Below are 18823 nucleotides of genomic sequence, written 5' to 3' on the forward strand. Positions count from 1 at the left end.
TGAACCTATTTGCAGGGCAGCAATGGAGATGCAGACATAGAAAACAGACTTGTAGACATGGTGCAGAAGGAGAGGGTGGGACAAATGGAGAGTATCATGGAAATATATAGATTAGCATATATAAAATAGATAGCCATTGGGAATTTGCTGTATGAGTCAGGGAACTCAAACTGGGGCTCTGTGAAAACCTAGAAGGGTGAGATAGGGTGGGAGGTGGGAGAGAGGTTCAAGAGGGAGGGGAAAAGTTATGACCAACCTAGATAGCATATTGAAAAGCAGAGATGTTACTTTGCCAACAAAGGTCCGTCTAGTCAAGGCTATGGTTTTTCCTGTGGTCATGTATGGATGTGAAAGTTGGACTGTGAAGAAGGCTGAGCACCGAAAAATTGATGCTTTTGAACTGCGGTGTTGGAGAAGCCTCTTGAGAGTCCCTTGGACTGCAAGAAGAGCCAACCAATCCATTCTGAAGGAGATCAGCCCTGGGATTTCTTTGGAGGGAATGATTCTAAAGCTGAAACTCCAGTACTTTGGCCACCTCATGCGAAGAGTTGACTCATTGGAGAAGACTTTGATGCTGGGAGGGATTGGGGGCAGGAGGAGAAGGGGACAACAGAGGATGAGATGGCTGGATGGCATTACTGACTCAATGGACGTGAATCTGAGTGAACTCCGGGTGTTGGTGATGGACAGGGAGGCCTGGCATGCTGTGATTCATGGGGTCGCAAAGAGTCGGACATGACTGAGTGACTGAACTGAACTGAACTGATGGCTGATTCATGTTGATGTATGACAGAAACCAACACAATATTATAAAGCAATCATCCTTCAATGAAAAATAAATAATTTTTTTAAAGGTAGGCTTCCCTTAGAAACAGAAAAAGAAATTAGAGGCCTTTAAAAATTTTTTCTTGCCAGGGAGTCCAATTTGATTCTGAAATCTTATCCATCCACTGCTTCAATATGATTACATATGTTTTAGGTTGCTAATTATTCATATACACTGAAATATCCTCAGAGTCCAGCTGCTTTGTACCTACCTTTTTGAGTTTCTTTATCATCACTGTAGATATGTCAGTTGTGTTTTATACAGGTCACTGAGGGCTTCCTCAGCTTTGCATTTTTCCTGAGAGAAAAAGATTTTTTTTTTATTTAAATAAATTCTTCAAAACCATGTAGGTGGGAAACATATTGTGTCAAACTAAGGCTGATGCCAAGTCTCCTACAGAGATAGCTTTCCAGTCTTTCTGTTTAATGCAAAGAGAGACCAAAAAAATATCAAACTAAAATTTAAAAAAAAAGAAATTTTCTTACAAATTTTCTTGAACACATTTCCCCTTTAAAACAAAATGCTGTTGATATCTTCAATTTTGACATTTCAATGGTTAAAACCCTTTGAGAGTGTCTTGGTCTCATTCAATGATGCCTGGGGTGTATTAATATTTTCCACAAGGTAGAAGTTTCCTGAGTTACACTTCACGGCTCATCAACTTTGCACTTCACTGCTTCCCCAGAAACCTGCAGGAAAGTTTAATTACTTTTTCATTTGATTTTCTGAAGAACCGAAGGGTGATTTTCTGAAATGTTATTTAAAAAGAAGGTAGCCAAAAATCCTATTAAGACCTGACTTTTTCACATTATACCAGGATCAGTTGCCCTGAAAACTAGTCCACTTTTAAGCTCCCAGAGCTACAGCTCACTTAAAAGAGCATACAATCTTCAGATTTGCAAACACTATGTCCTGAAGTAATATGACCTCAAACCTCAGGAAAACTAAGAAAAGAAAAGTCTGTCTTGGGCTTCCCAGGTGGCTCAGTGGTAAAAAGAAAAATCCGCCTGCCAATGCAGGAGACATTGGTTTGATCCCTGGTTCAGGGAGATCCCACATGCTGCGGAGCAACTAAGCCCATGCACCACAACTATTGAGCTTGTGCTCTAGAGCCTGGGAGCCACAACCACTGAACCCATGTGCCACACCCTAGAGCCCGAGCTCCCCAACAAAAGAAGTCACCACAATGAGAAGCCTGTGTGTTGCAAGAAAGAGTAGCCCCCACTCTCCGCAACTAGAGAAAAGCCTGCACAGCAGTGAAGACCCAGCTATTGATTAATTAAATTATTTTTTTAAGTCAATCGTAACTGATTCATCACTTAACTCACTGGTTCATCAGATAAGGAAAAGGCAATTTCAATCAACTGTGTATTTACATTTATCTCAGTTTACATTTTTCATCCCAACCCTTTATTCTTCCGTGGTTTCCAGTTCTGGTTCCCTGAGGTATGAGTTGCCCTCTCTCACCTGTGTGGATAACATCCTTCTGGGGCAGTACAATTGGTTTAAAAGCTACTAATCAAAACAGAAATAAATGCAGAATGGTTTCTTTAAAAGCAAGTGGTGCTAAAGAAGGAGCTGTAATAAAGTTATTACAGTAAGCTTCTTGAATGGACAAGGAGAACCCACAAAGTGGTAGTATCTGTTTCCCTCCATGTACAGTTTCTGTAGCATTTTCTCAAGACTCAGAAGAAAAAAAAAAAGCATTATAAATAACTTCAGTGACCAACCATTGAGCTGAGGGCCCAAGACACAGATGCAAGCCCATATCTTGCCAGACTCTTGTGGCTTCATATCAGCATAATACTATGCCCACTCTTGGCCAGACAGCTACTTCTCACATGTATTAGTGATACTATAAATCCATGTTTCGTGTTGACCTTTTGAAATGGCATGATTTCTATAAAGATAATTTAGAACTACAGTGTCTATTTTGGCAAACTTGCCAAATGAACAAAAGAGGGAAAGGAGTTAAAATATACATCAAAATGGAAAAGGAATAAAATGGTTAAAAATAATAATAATGATTTCAAAATGACAGCAGTACTCCAGTCATCTGAAATTCACATATTTGGTACCATGAAGAATCCAAAGGCAGACTGAAAATCAAGAAAGAATGAACAGCAGCCTGTGAGATATCCTTCCTTGGCACAAGAATAACCTGTGTTCAAAACAGGGGTTAAAATACAATTCTAGTGTACCTGATCATTTGGCTTTCTGAGTTTTCAGGTACCCAGGAAGGAAGGATTGACCATCATAAATTGTAACACAGTAGCCTGACAGCAAGAACACAAATGAAAATGCACACAAGAACTCAAAAAGCCAAGCTGAACTACCATCCCCACAAATCCTGGGGATATCACTATACCACAGCCCAGGATGAAACTCAGCTTCATAATGACAACCCCCAGTTTACAAGGAAAGCTGAAGTTTAACAGTTATTAAAAGCAAGGCATCAAGTGACTCCACATGTTTACCAAAAGATGTATGATGGACTGCCCATGGCAGCACTAAATGCGACAACCAGAAAGTACCAAGCACCCGAATGGCCATGAACAGTAAAATGGGTAAATGAATTGTGGTATCTTCACCCAAGGAATACTCTATAGCAATGGAAATGAAAGATCTACAAAAGCTCACAAGCAACAGTGTTGAATGCTAGAAGCCAAACCCATGTAGTAAGAAAAAGAACAGGCAAGAGCTTGTGTGTGGGGGGACAGAGAAGGGCTGTAGGGATGGGAAGGGAGCATGGGGGCTTCTAGTAACATGCTGTTTCCTGATCTGGGTGCTGAGTATGCAAATCGAGTATGCAAATCTTTCCATCTGGAAAGATTAGGCAAGCTGTACACCAACTCTGTGTCCTTTTCTCTATGTGCATTTGTCTCTGAAGAACACATTCACAAAATATTACACAATATACTTGGAAATATAAATTTCTTATCTTCATGGTAAATCCAATCATGAATACTTCACAATTCAGATTTCAAGTAACCAGAGGTAACCCTCTGCAAAATCTGAAGCACATGATTTATCTTTCCTACCTCAGTTCTACATTCTCTTTCTAGGGCTTTTCTACCTTTTGAAAAGCAACTCACAACCAAGTGTGGTCACACATCACACTCTCATTTTTAATTTCCTCAGGAGAGTTTAACACACAAATCTCCCAAAATGCTTCAGTAGGTCTGTGGCAGGATCTAAAGCCTGCATGCCTAGAAAAGCTCCCTGCTGCTGCTGCTGCTGCTAAGTCGCTTGAGTCATGTCCGACTCTGTATGACCCCACAGACGGCAGCCCACCAGGCTCCCCCATCCCTGGATTCTCCAGGCAAGAACACTGGAGTGGGTTGCCATTTCCTTCTCCAAAGCATGAAAGTGAAAAGTGAAAGTGAAGTCGCTCAGTCGCGTCTGACTCTTAGCAACCACATGGACTGCAGCCTACCAGGCTCCTCCGTCCATGGGATTTTCCAGGCAAGAGTTCTGGAGTGGGGTGCCATTGCCTTCTCCCAGAAAAGCTCCCAGGGGTGGCTAATATTACTGGTCTTCAGAGCCTGACAAAAGATGCAACTTAATACCAGTGTCTGCCAAGCTCCTGGGGCCTGAGGAGTGCCTCATCCCAGGAATCTGAGCATAGACGTTTTAGGACTCATATCTGTTACAACATGCTGGGCATCCCTATGCCTCTCTAACTGCATCCCTGTTCAGTCAGTTCACTTAAGCCACTCAGTCATGTCCAACTCTTTGTGACCCCATAGACTGCAACACACCAGGCTTCCCTCTCCTTCAACCATCTCCTGGAGCTAGCCCAAACTCAGTCAATCGAGTGGGTGATGCCACCCAACCATCTCATCTTCTGTCATCCCCTACTCCTGCCTTCAATCCTTCCCAGCATCAGGGTCTTCTCCAACTAGTCAGTTCTTCACATCATATGGCCAAAGTATGGGAGTTTCAGCTTTAGCATCAGTCCTTCCAATAAATATTCAGGAATGATTTCCTCTAGGATGGACTGGTTTGATCTCCTCCCTTGTCCACGGGACTCTCAAGAATCTTCTCCAACACCACAGTTCAAAAGCATCAATTCTTCAGCACTCAACTTTCTTTATGATCCAACTTTCACATCCATCCATGACTGCTGGAAAAACCACAGCTTTGACTAGAACCTTTGTTGGCAAGGTAATGTCTCTGCTTTTTAATATGCTATCTAGGTTGGTCATACTTTTCTTCCAAGGAGCAAGCGTCTTTTAATTCCATGGCTGCAGTCACTGGCTGCAGTCACCATCTTCAATGATTTTGAAGACCAAGAAAATAGTCTCTCACTGTTTCCACTGTTTCCCCAACTATTTGCCATGAATTTATGGGACCACCTGCCATGATCTTAGTTTTCTGAATGTTGATTTTAAGCCAGCTTTTTCACTCTCCTCTTTTATTTCCATCAAGAATAGTTCCTCTTCACTTTCTGCCATAAGGATGGTGTCATCTGCACACTTGTGGTTATTGATATTACTCCCGGTAATCTGAATTCCAGCTTGTGCTTCATCCAGCCTGGCATTTCACATGATGTACTCTGCATATAAGTTAAATAAGCAGGGTGACAAAATACAGCCTTGTTGTACTCCTTTCCCAATTTGGAACCAGTCCATTTTTCCATGCCTGGTTCTAACTGTTGCTTCTTGACCCCTGCATCCCTGTTAGCATCCACCACCTCAAGGACAAAAACTAGCAGTTGGGGAGAGTAAAGTAAGAACCAGTTCCTTCTGGAGGGAGTTTTGTACTATTTCTCATTAAAATTTTACCTTTGGACTTGTTAGATAGTGTCTTTTCCACAGCATTTGCAGAGGGAAGGAGGGAGAAGGAGGGAAAGGAAATGAGCAAGCAAGCAGTTAGTCTGCCTGGGAAAGTGCAGCAAAGAAAAGTGCTGGCATGACTTGCCAGATGGCTGAGGCTTCTTAAATCCAAGATGTCTCTTCTGTGAGGGGGCTCAGTTTGAAGTTAAGGATATTGTGATAAGTGAGATTGTAGAGTGAGAATGGAGGGGTAGACACCAAGATGAGTAAGCCCTCTTTTTCCAGGGTGGCATCTCAAAGTCATGAACAGAGGTAGGCCAAGACTTTTCTTGACAGTTAGAAAAATGTTAATAACTTTATAGCCACCCCACCCCAGAAACTTGGTATGTGGTTCTGAAGTGTTTAGGCATTTGGAAAGGGTGCCAGGGGAATATAACATATGTACAGGGATTTTTCCCAGATTCAAATAAATACTTGAAAATTTTTCCAGTACATATTTTATCAGATGGAAGCAATTTTTTTTTAAATGCTCTCTGATCTCTCCAAAACTGATTCCTATAACATAGGAAATCTCAAAAACAGAGTATCTGAAAAAAAAAAATTTTTTAGCAGCTGCAAAGGTTAATTTTATGTGTCACTTTAGCTAGGCTGCAATGCTTAAAATATTTGGTCATACATGTCTGGATGGTGCATGAGACTGATAGATTGTACATGAAATTTATAGATTTTGAGTAAAGTAGATTACCCTCCATAATGTGGGTAGGCCTCTTCCAACAAGTGGAAGATCTTTAAATGAAGACTGACCACCCACAACAGCAGGAATTCTCCTAGTCCACTGCCTTTGGACTCAAACTGCTATTATCAGCTCTTCCCTGGGTCTCCAGTCTGCCGACCCACCCTGCAGATTTCAAACTTGCCAGCTTCCACAATCATGTGAATCGATTTCTTAAAATAAATCCAGCCCCCGCCTCTATATACCCACACCCACTCACATCTTCTTAGTTGTTTCTCTGGATAACCCTAACTAATATAATGAGTTATATATCATTGTACTTTCACTGGAGTTAATTACATAAACAAATGTACCAGCTTCACAGTGAATATATGTTAGCATTGCTTACACCCGTGGTGGATTCATGTCAATGTATGGCAAAACCAATACAGAATTGTAAAGTAAAATAAAAAATAAATTAAAAAAAAAGATTTATATCTCATTTTTAAAAAAAGAGTTGAGTAAGATTATTCAGCTTACTTACAGTTGAATAAGTTGAATACAATAAGAACTGAATTCTTACTTGGCTGCTGAATGAGAATTTTAATTTTAAATATCATTCAACAGAATAGGTCACTTTTTAAGGGCCCAAATGCTTCACCTATAATGTAATATTTTAATTCTTGCCAGGGTTCATTAGGATTGTAACAGCCTGTCTAATAGCTATAAAGACTTTTGTGGACAGGTTTTATTAGCCTGAAGACAGCTTATTCTCTGTAATCTTTTAGGAGAGAGGCAATGCACTATCTGTTCAGACCAATATAAAACTCCCAGATCTGTACACACAGAATCAATCTAACTCTTATTTCTGGCTTGGCGCCATGCTTTAGCCTCCCATGAATTTGGACTGAAGACTAGGACTCTCAGACACAGTGCATGCTCCTACAGCCTCAATCAGCTTGTCCCCTAGGTCAACAGGTGAATGATGCAGGAGTGGAAGTTGCATTTCCCAGCATGTCAATGCTCTGGGCCCAAGAACAGCCACCCAATGCAAGCCCATTACTCTAGCTGAAAGCAGTCAACTGAAAGTGAACACACAGTGCTGGGCAAAATGCCCACACCCCGGGCACTTCCTCCTGGCACAGACTGTCCACATGCTTCGTCTTTGTGCATGCTATCTTTTTCCCAATGACTCGGTGGTCACAGTCGATATACCTCCATCCATCAAATTACCTTCACTTTAAAAAAAGAACCCACGAAGTCGTATATTTTCGCTGTTTAAAACATCAACAGTTGAGGCTCAAACAAGATGGAGGAGTAGGTAGATGAATACATCTCTCTCCAAGGATACATCAGGAATACACCTTCAGATATAGAAATGCAGGCAGAACACCAACTGAGAGCAGACAGGAGTACCTGACCAGCAGAAAAGAATATAGAGAACCACACAAAACTCGGTACGACAAAGGAACTAGGGGGAAAAACAGGAGTGTTAGTAGGACTGGACCTGCCCTGGGAGGCTGGGGGAAACTGAAGCAGGGGTCCGATCCCCACACTGGGGCAATTGTCTGAGTCAGAGGAGTAACATTCAAGGCTGAGAGTGAAACAGCTGATCTGTGGAAGCCTAAATGGAATGAGAATCAGACAGTCCTTGCTGCAGCCATACATTTGCCAGACAGGAACGCTAGTCTCCTAGAAGGCGCAACAGCTGGGAGCTGGAGTTTAGGGATTGTGGAGCAATCCCAGGACAAGCGCTGCTGTTGACTGTGGAGAGACAGATTGAGGGGATGTGAGGGAGGAGATCCTAGTGGGAAATGCCAGTGGAGGAAATCAGGCAGCCATGGAAGCAAGGCAATACCGTTGAGTCATGCATAGGGGATGGAGCCATCACCATAGCCTCTCACTCCCCACACACACCAGCATCAGCAGCTGAACAATAGAGAGGCTGGCCCATCACATGCCGGATGCACTGAACTACAGAGTAGGACCCCACCCAGGATGCTCCTTTAAGAGACTGATGCACTGTTCTACAGAGTAGGACCCCAGCCCAGGGGCCCCCATCTATGTACCTGTCACACCAAACAACAGAAGGACCCAGGCAAGGGAGCCCGCTAAATGCCTGAATGGGTGGAGCTACAGAAAAAGACTGGCCAAAGAGGCCTTCTGATAGCCAGGTACAAGAGGCTCAAAAAAAGACTCTGATAGGGCCATAACTCCTGCAGTAGCAGTCCATGTCCCTGCACACTTGGTGCTGCCAGGGTCCCCACAAACCAAGCAGCTGCGCCACCTTCATGCTCAACTCTCACCGGGGCAGAGTTGCACAGGCCAAAAAAAAAAGGTCTTGCCATCTATGTGCACAGGGTTGCTTCAGTCGTGTCCAATTCTTTGCAACCCATTAGACTGTGGCCTACCAGGTTTCTCTTTCAGGGAGGGGGGTTCTCCAGGCAAGAATACTGGAGCATATTGGCCAATACTGGTTGCCTGCTTTTCTTCTTCTGCTGCTGTTGCTAAGTCACTTCAGTTGTGTCCGACTCTGTGCAACCCCATTGACCGGCAGCCCACCAGGCTCCCCCATCCCTGGGATTCTCCAGGCAAGAACACTGGAGTGGGTTGCCATTTCCTTCTCCAATGCATGAAAGTGAAAAGTGAAAGTGAAGTTGCTCAGTCATGTCTGACCCCTAGCGACCCCAGAGCACTATATATCCTGCTGCCCTGGCTATCAACTCCTCTGAGTACCTGGTGCTGCCAGAACCCCTGCAACCCAAGAAGCTGCACCACCTCTACATCTGGCCCTCACAGGGGCAAACCCAAGTCCTGCAGGGCAGCCTCAGGAGCAAATCCCAGTGGACAAACCACATGTAGTGGTGGAAATAAAACCACAATTGAAACTCAGGGGCAGTGTGGCTAAGGAAGAAAACGCTAAACCTTCCCACTAGCTGTATTAGCTGCAGATTAAATCCACACAATCAACTAGGCAGAGTCTGTGTCTATAAAATATATAAAAAGTCATTGAGAGCTCCCACAAAAGAAAACTAGTTTAGATAGCTGTGGACATTGGAGGCAAGAACATATAGGAATAGGACCAGATTAGAATCTGAGTTGCCCCCACAGCCGGTCCAGAGATCAGCACAAGGTTGGAGGGCAACCTAGGGAAGTAAGGTGAACTGTGACTCCCATGAGGGAAAGGACTCTGACAGCAGTGACTGAAGAAAAACATTTATTACTCTTATTTTTTGACCGTTCTATAGATTCTTTTAGATTTTCCCTTTTTCCCCTACTCTGTTGTCATTCTTCATTTTATAGGCACTATAAAATCCAATTAAGCCTTTGAGTTTTTTTTTTTTCACAGACACATTTTTTATTGTTGTTATAAACTTCTGACCCTGTGCTGGGCTTTTGCAGTTCTGTGGAGTTTTCCTTCTTTGTTTTATTTTCTCTTTTTTTAATTTTAATTTTTTAACCTATTATTATTTTATCTACATGTATTCCTTTGTTAGTTTTCCTACTGTTCTTATCTCCTTGCAATTAATCTTTAACATATATATCTTCTTTATCTACCTCTATCTAACTTTGCATATCTATTCTTTCTTTTCTTTCTCTTCTTCACCTCAAAATATTTGTTAGTTTTATTTTCATTGCTTTATTCCCCAATTGGCACCTTGCTTTAGTTTTGTTTTCCTGTTTCTGCTTTAATTAGTTTTGCTCTGGTAGATATAATTTTTTGGTTTTCTTTGTTCGCCAGGTCAATCTATTGTACTTTATTTTTGTTGCACTATTTTGATTTTGATTATGGGTGTATATGTATACGTGTATATTCAGTCACACTTTTTATTGTTTTTATAAACCTCTGTCTCTACGTTGGGCTATTGCAATTCTGTGGAGTTTTCCTTTTCTTTTCCTTTTTTCTTCCTTCTGTTTTTTTTTTTCTTTCTCTTTTTTATAATTTTAACTTTTAAATTTTTTAAACCTATTATATTTTTTCTACATTTATTCCTTTGTTTGCCTTTCCTACTGTTCTTTTCCCCTTGCAGTTAATCTTTAATGTATATAAATCTTTTTCATCTATCTTTATTTAACTTTGCATATCTATTCTTTCTTTTCTTTCCTTCCCTCTCAACATATTTGTTGGTTTTTATTTCATTTCTTTATTCCCTACTTGGCACCTTGCTTTAGTTTTATTTTCCAGTTTGTGTTTAAGTTAGTTTTGTTCTTAACTCATAAATATAATTTTTTATTTCATTTGTTTGCTGGGTCAATCTACTGTACTTTATTTTTGTTGGACTATTTTGACTTTGCTCATGGATATGTAAGTATATGTTATATTCCATTATTTTAATAATTATTTGTCTGATATTGTAATTGCCATTTGTCTGGGGTTCATCTTTGGAATCTTGATTTTAGATATCTGTTTTAATCTCACATAATGCCATAACAAACCACTTGTGGAATCTTCATTCCTGACCAGAGATCAAGCCCTGAGCCTTTGGAGTGGGAATACTGACTCCAAGATCCTAGACTACCAGAGAACTAACCCTAGGGAGTATCAAATAGTGAGAACTCACACAAAAGAAACCACTGGAATACAAGATCCTGCATCACCCAACCATCAGTAGCACCCTGTGCAGGACACCTCATCTAAACAACAACAAAACAAAAACACAAACCAAATCATCAACAGACAGGATTACCACCTCACTCAGCCTTGCCCATCAGAGGAAAAACAAGCAAACAAAAACCTATATGAAGCTTACACAAACCACTGGACCAACCTTAGGAGGGCAGAAACCAAAAGGAAGAAAGAATTCAACCTTCTTTAAGGAAGGAATTCACCTTTCCCTGAAGCCTGGGGAAAGGAGACCTCAAACACAATAACTTAAAAAAAATAATAATAAGGAAAAGGCAGAGAAATACTACATAAATGAAGAAACAAACTAGAAACACAGAAGTCCAAAGAAATGAAGAGGAAATAGGCAAATTCCCTGAAAAAGAATTAAGAATAATGATAGTATAGATGATCAAAAACCTTGAAAACAAAATGGGGGAAATGTAAGAATCAATTAACAAAGACCTAGAAGAATTAAAGAATAAACATACAGAGACAAACAACACAATTACTGAAATTAAAAATGCTCTAGAAGGAATCAATAGCAGAATATCTAAAACAGAAGAACAAATTAGTGAGCTGGAAGGTAAAATAGTGGAAATAACTTCTGCAGAGCAGAATAAAGTAAGAAGAATGAAAAAAACTGAGGATAGTCTCAGAGATCTCTGGCACAATATCAAACACACCAACATTCGAATTATAGGGGTCCCAGAAGAAGAAGAGAAAAAGAAATGATATGAGAAAATCTTTGAAGAGATTACATTTGAAAATTTCCCCATCATAGAAAAGGAAATAGTCAGGTACAAGAGGCACAAAGAGTCCCATACAGGATACACACCAAGGAGAAACATGCCAAGACACACACTAATCCAACTAACAAAGACTAAACTCAAAAAAAGAATATTAAAAGCAGCAAGGGAGAAGCAACAAGTAACATACAAGGGAAACCACATACGCTTAACAGCTGATCTTTCAGCAGAAACTCTGCAGGCCAGAAGGGAATGGCAGGATATATTTAAAGTATTGAAAGGGAAAAATCTACAACCAAGATTACTGTACCCGGCAAGGATCTCATTCAAAACTGATGCAAGAATAAAAAACTTTTCAAACAAGCAAAACTCAAGAGAATTCAGTACCATGAAACCAGCTTTACAACAAATGTTAAAGGGACTCATATAGTCAAGAAATAAAACAGAAGAAAAAAGATCTACAAAATCAACCCCAAACAATTAAGAAAATGGCAATAGGAAAATATATATCAATAGTTACTTTAAATGTAAATGGATTAAATGCTCCAATCAAAAGACACAAACTGGCTGAATGGATACAAAAATAAGACCCACATATTTGCTGTCTACAAGAAACCCACTTCAGACCTAAAGACACATATAGACTGAAAGTGAGAGGATGGAAAAATATATTCCATGCAAATGGGAAGCAAAAGAAAGCTGGAGTAGCAATCCTCTTATCAGACAAAATAGACCTTAAAATAAAGATTACAAGAGATAAGGAAGGATACTACATAAGGATCAAGGGATCAATCCAAAAGGAAGACACAATTGTAAATATCTATGCACCCAACATAGGAGCATCTCAATACATAACACAAACACTAATAGACATAAAAGGAGAAATTGACAGTAACACAATAATAGTAGGAGACTTGAACACCTCACTCACACCAATGGACAGATCATCAAAACAGAAAATTAATTAGGAAACACAAGTCATAAATGACACATTAGATGAGATGGATTTCATTGATATCTTCAGGACATTCCATCCAAATGCAGAATACACCTTCTCAGGTGCACATGGAACATTCTCCAGGATAGACCACATCTTGGGTCACAAATCAAACCTCAGTAAATTTAAGAAAATTGAAATCATATCAAGCATCTTCTCTGACCACAATGCTCTGAGGCTAGATATCAATTACAAGAAAAAAACTGTAAGAAACATAAACACATGGAGACTAAACAACACGTTTCTAAATAACCAACAGGTTACTGAAGAAATCAGAAGGGAAATCAAAAATTTTCTAGAAACAAATGACAATGAAAACATGACAACTCAAAACCTATGGGATGCAGCAAAAGCAGTTCTGAGAAGAAATTTATAGGAATACAATCCTACCTCAAGAAGCAAGAAAAACATCGAAAAGACAACCTTACACCTAAAACAACTGGAAAAAGAACAACAACAACAAAAAATTAATAGAAGGAAAGAAATCATAAAGATCTGAGCAGAAATAAATGAAAAAGAAATGAAAGAAACAATAGTAAACATTCATAAAAATAAAAGCTGGTTCTTTGAGAAGATAAAGAAAATTGATAAAACTTTACCAAACTCATCAAGAAAACAAAAGAGAAGAATCAAATCAACAAAATTAGAAATGAAAAAGGAGAGGTTACAACAGACAATGCAGAAATACAAAGGATTATAAGAGACTATTATGAACAATTATATGGCAATAAAATAGATAACCTGGAAGAAATGGACAGATTCTTAGCAAAGTTCAATCTTCCAAGACTGCACTAGGAAGAAATAGAAATTAGGAACAACCCAATTACAAGCACTGAGATGGAAGCTGTGCTCAAAAATCTCCCCAAAAAACAAAAGCCCAGGACCAGATGGCTTCACAGGAGAATTCTATCAAACATTTAGAGTAGAGCTAATGCCTATACTTCTAAAACTCTTTCAAAAAATTGCAGAAGAAGGAACACTTCCAAACTCATTCTACGAGCTCACCATTACCCTGATACCAAGACCAGACAAAGGCAACACAAAAAAAGAACACTACACACCAATATCACTGATGAACATAGATGCAAAAATGCTCAACAAAATTTTAGCTAACAGAATTCAGCAACACATCAAAAAGCTAATACACCATGATCAAGTTGGATTTATTCCAGGGTTTCAAAGATTCTTCAATACACACAAATCAATCAATGTGATATACCATATTAACAAATTGAAAGATAAAAACCATATGATAATCTCAATAGATGCAGAAAAAGCCTTTGACAAAATTCAGCACCCATTTATGGTTAAAACTCTTCCAAAAATGGGCATAAAAGAAACCTACCTCAACATACTAAAGGCCATATATGATAAGTCTAAAGCAAACATTATTCTCAGTGGTGAAAAACTGAAAGCATTCCCCCTAAGATCAGGAACAAGACAAGGGGGTCCACTTTCACCACTATTATTCAACATAGTTCTGGTTCTAGCTACAGCAATCAGAGTGGAAAAAGGAAAAGAAATAAAAGGATCAGAAAAGAAGAAGTAAAGCTCTCACTGTTTGCAGATGACATGATACTGTACATAGAAAACCCTAAAGATGGTATCAGAAAATTACTAGAGCTAATCAGTGAATTTAGCAAAGTTGCAGGATACAAAATCAATACACAGAAATCAATTGCATTTCTATATACTAACAATGAAAAATCAGAATGAGAAATTAAGGAAGCAATCCCACTCACCACTGCAACAAAAAGAATTAAACATCTAAGAATAAACTTACCTAAGGAGGCAAAAGAACTGCACACAGAAAATTACAAGACACTAATGAAAGAAATCGAAGATGACATAAACAGATGGAGAGATATTCCATGTTCCTGGGTAAGAAGAATCAATACTGTGGAAATGACTATACTACCAAACACAATCTATAGACTCAATGTGATCCCTATCAAATTACCAACGGCATTTTTCACAGAAGTAGAACAAAAAATTTCACAGTTTATATGGAAACACAAAAGACCCCGAATAGCCAAAGCAGTCTTGAGAAAGAAGAATGGAGCTGGAGGAATTAACCTTCCTGACTTCATATTATACTACAAAGCTACAGTCATCAAGACAGTATGGTACTGACACAAAAAAAGAAATATAGACCAATGGAACAAGATAGAAAGCCCAGAAATAAACCCATGCACCTATGGGGCCCTTATTTTTGACAAAGGAGGCAAGAATATACAATGGGACAAAGATACCTCTTCAATAAATGGTGCTGGGAAAACTGGACAGCTACATGTAAAAGAATGAAATTAGAACAGTTCCTAATACCACACACCAAGATAAACTCAAAATGAATTAAAGACCTAAATGTAAGACCAGAAACTATAAAACTCTTAGAGGAAAACACAGGCAGAACACTCGATGACATAAACCAAAGCAAGATCCTCTATGACCCACCTCCTAGAATAATGGAAATAAAAGTAAACAAGTGGGACCTGATTAAACTTAGAAGCTTTTGCACAGCAAAGGAAACTATAAGCAAGGTGGAAAGACAACACTCAGAATGGGGCAAAATAATAGCAAATGAAAGAACTGATAAAAGGTTAATTTCCAAAATATACAAGCGGCTTGTACAACTCAATACCAGAAAGAAAGAAAAAAAATCAAAAAGTGGGGAAAAGACCTAAACAGACATTTCTCCAAAGAAGACATACAAATAGCTAACAAACACATGAAAAGATGCTCAACATCACTCATCATTAGAAAATGCAAATCAAAATTACAATGAGGTATCACCTCACATCAGTCAGAATGGCCCTCATCAAAAAGTCTACAAACAATAAATGCTGGTAGGGGGTGAAGAAAAGGGAACACTCTTGCACTGTTGGTGGGAATGTAAATGGATACAGCCACTATGGAAGACAGTATGGAGATTCCTTAAAAATCTAGGAATAAAACCATCATATGACCCAGCAATCCCACTCCTAAGCATATACCCTGGGGAAAACAAAATTGAAAAATGCACATGTATCACATTGTTCATTGCAGCACTATTTACGATAGCTAGAACATGGAAGCGACCTAGATGTCCATCAACAGATGAACGGATACAGAAGTTACAGTACATATACACAATGGAATATTACTCAGCCATAAAAAGAAACGCATTTGGGTCAGTTCTAATGCGGTGGATGAACCTAGAACCTATTATACAGAGAGAAGAAAGTCATAAAGAGATAAATATAGTATTTTAACACATATATACAGATCTAGAAAACTGGTACTGAAGAATTTATTTGCAGGGCAACAGTGGAGAAACAGACATAGAGAATAGAATTATGCACATGGGGAGAGGGGAGGAGAGGGTGAGATGTATGGAAAGAGTAACATGGAAACTTATATTACCATATGTAAAATAGATGGCCAATGGGAATTTGCTATATGGCTCAGCAAACTCAAACAGGGGGTCTGTATCAACCTAGAGGGGTGGGATAGGGAAGGTGATGGGAGGGAGGTTCAAAAGGGAGGGGATTATATGTATACCTATGGCTGATTCATGTTGAGGTTTGACAGAAAACAACAAAATTCTGTAAAGCAATTATCCTTCAATTAAAAATAAATAATTTTTTTAAATCAACAGTTTATTCTGCACTGGTATTCTGGATTGTTTTATGTCTCTATTAAGAATCTAACATGGGACTTATTATTGTGCTAACATCTTATTAGGATGGTTACTATTTTTTGAGTATTCTGGTTGCAAAGCTATACAGATATGGAGAGACTGGCCCCATTCCTACTTTTTTTCCCATATGTCCTATGTGTGTTTGCAGAATATTAGGTTTTTCTGAAATGCATACACTACGTTAGAGCAGAAATTCATATACTGTAATTCATTTGTTAACATCCCCAAGCTAACCATATCTGCCAGACTGAAGTACATGCTATGCCAACAGATCCCAAGAAGGAAAAGAAAAACTATTTGCATCACAAAAGCTAACACTAGTTTATGGCATGTTTGTCTGAAAACATGACCTATGAACATCCTAAAACATCGATTTCATAAGCAAATGTCAGTTGACTCCTCACAAATTCTTATACCTCAGCCAGAGTAGACTGTAACTCTGTTTTACAGGAAAGAATTATGAGGTGACTGTCACATGAAGGGATGAACTGTACAGCCAACACACCTAAGGGACTGGCAACAAGCCAGCCCATGCTGCCACAACCTCCCTGACCCTCCACCTGGTGACCCTCCACCTGGGGACCAAGGAGGCTCCTGGCAGGGGAGACTTCTACCACTGCATTCAGGTTTCAGAATGAATAACTCACTTGTACTTTTTTGTTTTCTAGCCAGACATAACACTTTAGGTCAGAGATACCATTATGACAAAAAGGCCACTTAGGTAGGCTCCGTAATTGTATAGTTATAAATGATCACAAGCAGGTATCATGGCTCATATGTATGTATGTGCTAAGCCACTCAGTCATGTCCAACTCTTTGCAGCCCCATGGACTGTAGGCCACCAGGCTCCTCTGCCCAAGAAATTTTCCAGGCAAGAATACTGAATAGAGTGCCATCTCCTTTTCCAGGTGATGCTCCCAACCCAGGGATCAAACCTGTGTCTCTTGCATCTCCTGCCTTGGCATGTAGATTCTTTACCACTGGGGTGCCCCCACCTCAAAGAAAAACAACAAAACAGGTGTGAGTATCTTTGGAGGGCAACCCTTGGGACTTCTCTGGTGGTTCAGTAGTTAAGACTGTGCTTCCAATCCGGAGGGCCCAGGTTCAATCCCTGGTCAGGGAACTAAGATCCCACATGCTACACAGTGAGACCAGAGAAAACAAAGGGGCAGCCCTTGGTGGAGCCTGTCTTTGGTACTGACCCAAAAAGATACAAGACACAGATCTTTTGTGGCTATCCAAATTTCTTATCTCTATAAAAAAGAAATTTCATATTTCCATAATGTTTGCTTTTCTTGTGTTTAAGAAATATATAATGTGATACCTACCTTCTAAACAAATTTGCAAGTATACAGAAACATATAATGTGATACTTACCTCCTTAACAAACTTGCAAGTATAAGGTATTGTCACGTGTACCATCAGTTCAGTTCAGTTCAGTCGCTCAGTTGTGTCCGACTCTTTGTGACCCCATGAATCACAGCACGCCAGGCCTCCCTGTCCATCACCAACTCCCAGAGTTCACTCAAACTCACGTCCATCGAGTCGGTGATGCCATCAAGCCATCTCACCTTCTGCCGTCCCCTTTTCCTCCTGCCCCCAATCCCTCCCAGCATCAGGGTCTTTTCCAATGAGTCAACTCTTCGCATGAGGTGGCCAAAGTACTGGAGTTTCAGCTTTAGCATCATTCCTTCCAAAGAAATCTCAGGGCTGATCTCCTTTAGAATGGATTGGTTGGATCTCCTTGCAGTCCAAAGGACTCTCAAGAGTCTTCTCCAACACCACAGTTCAAAAGCATCAATTCTTCTGTGCTCAGGTTTCTTCACAGTCCAACTCTCACATCCATACATGACCACAGGAAAAACCATAGCCTTGACTAGACGGACCTTTGTTGGCAAAGTAATGTCTCTGCTTTTCAATATGCTATCTAGGTTGGTCATAGCTTTCTTTCCAGGGAGTAAGTGTCTTTTAATTTCATGGCTGAAATCACCATCTGCAGTGATTTTGGAAACCAAAAAAATAAAGTCTGACACTGTTTCCACTGTTTCCCCATCTATTTCCCATGAAGTGATGGGACCAGATGCCATCTTCGTTTTCTGAATGTTGAGCTTTAAGCCAACTTTTTCACTCTCCTCTTTCACTTTCATCAAGAGGCTTTTAAGTTCCTCTTCACTTTCTGCCACAAGGGTGCTGTCATCTGCATATCTGAGGTTATTGATATTTCTCCCAGCAATCTTGATTCCAGCTTGTGTTTCTTCCAGTCCAGCGTTTTTCATGATGTACTCTGCATATAAGTTAAATAAGCAGGGTGACAATATACAGCCTTGCCGTACTCCTTTTCCTATTTGGTACCAGCCTGTTGTTCCATGTCCAGTTCTAACTGTTGCTTCCTGACCTGCATATATCACATGGAAAACCTCTAGAGCTTGTTCATGTTAAACAACTGAAACTATAAACTGCTGCTGCTGCTGCTGCTGCT

The sequence above is a fragment of the Oryx dammah genome, unplaced genomic scaffold (assembly GCF_014754425.2).
Source record: "Oryx dammah isolate SB20612 unplaced genomic scaffold, SCBI_Odam_1.1 HiC_scaffold_1, whole genome shotgun sequence".
NCBI lineage: Eukaryota > Metazoa > Chordata > Mammalia > Artiodactyla > Bovidae > Oryx > Oryx dammah.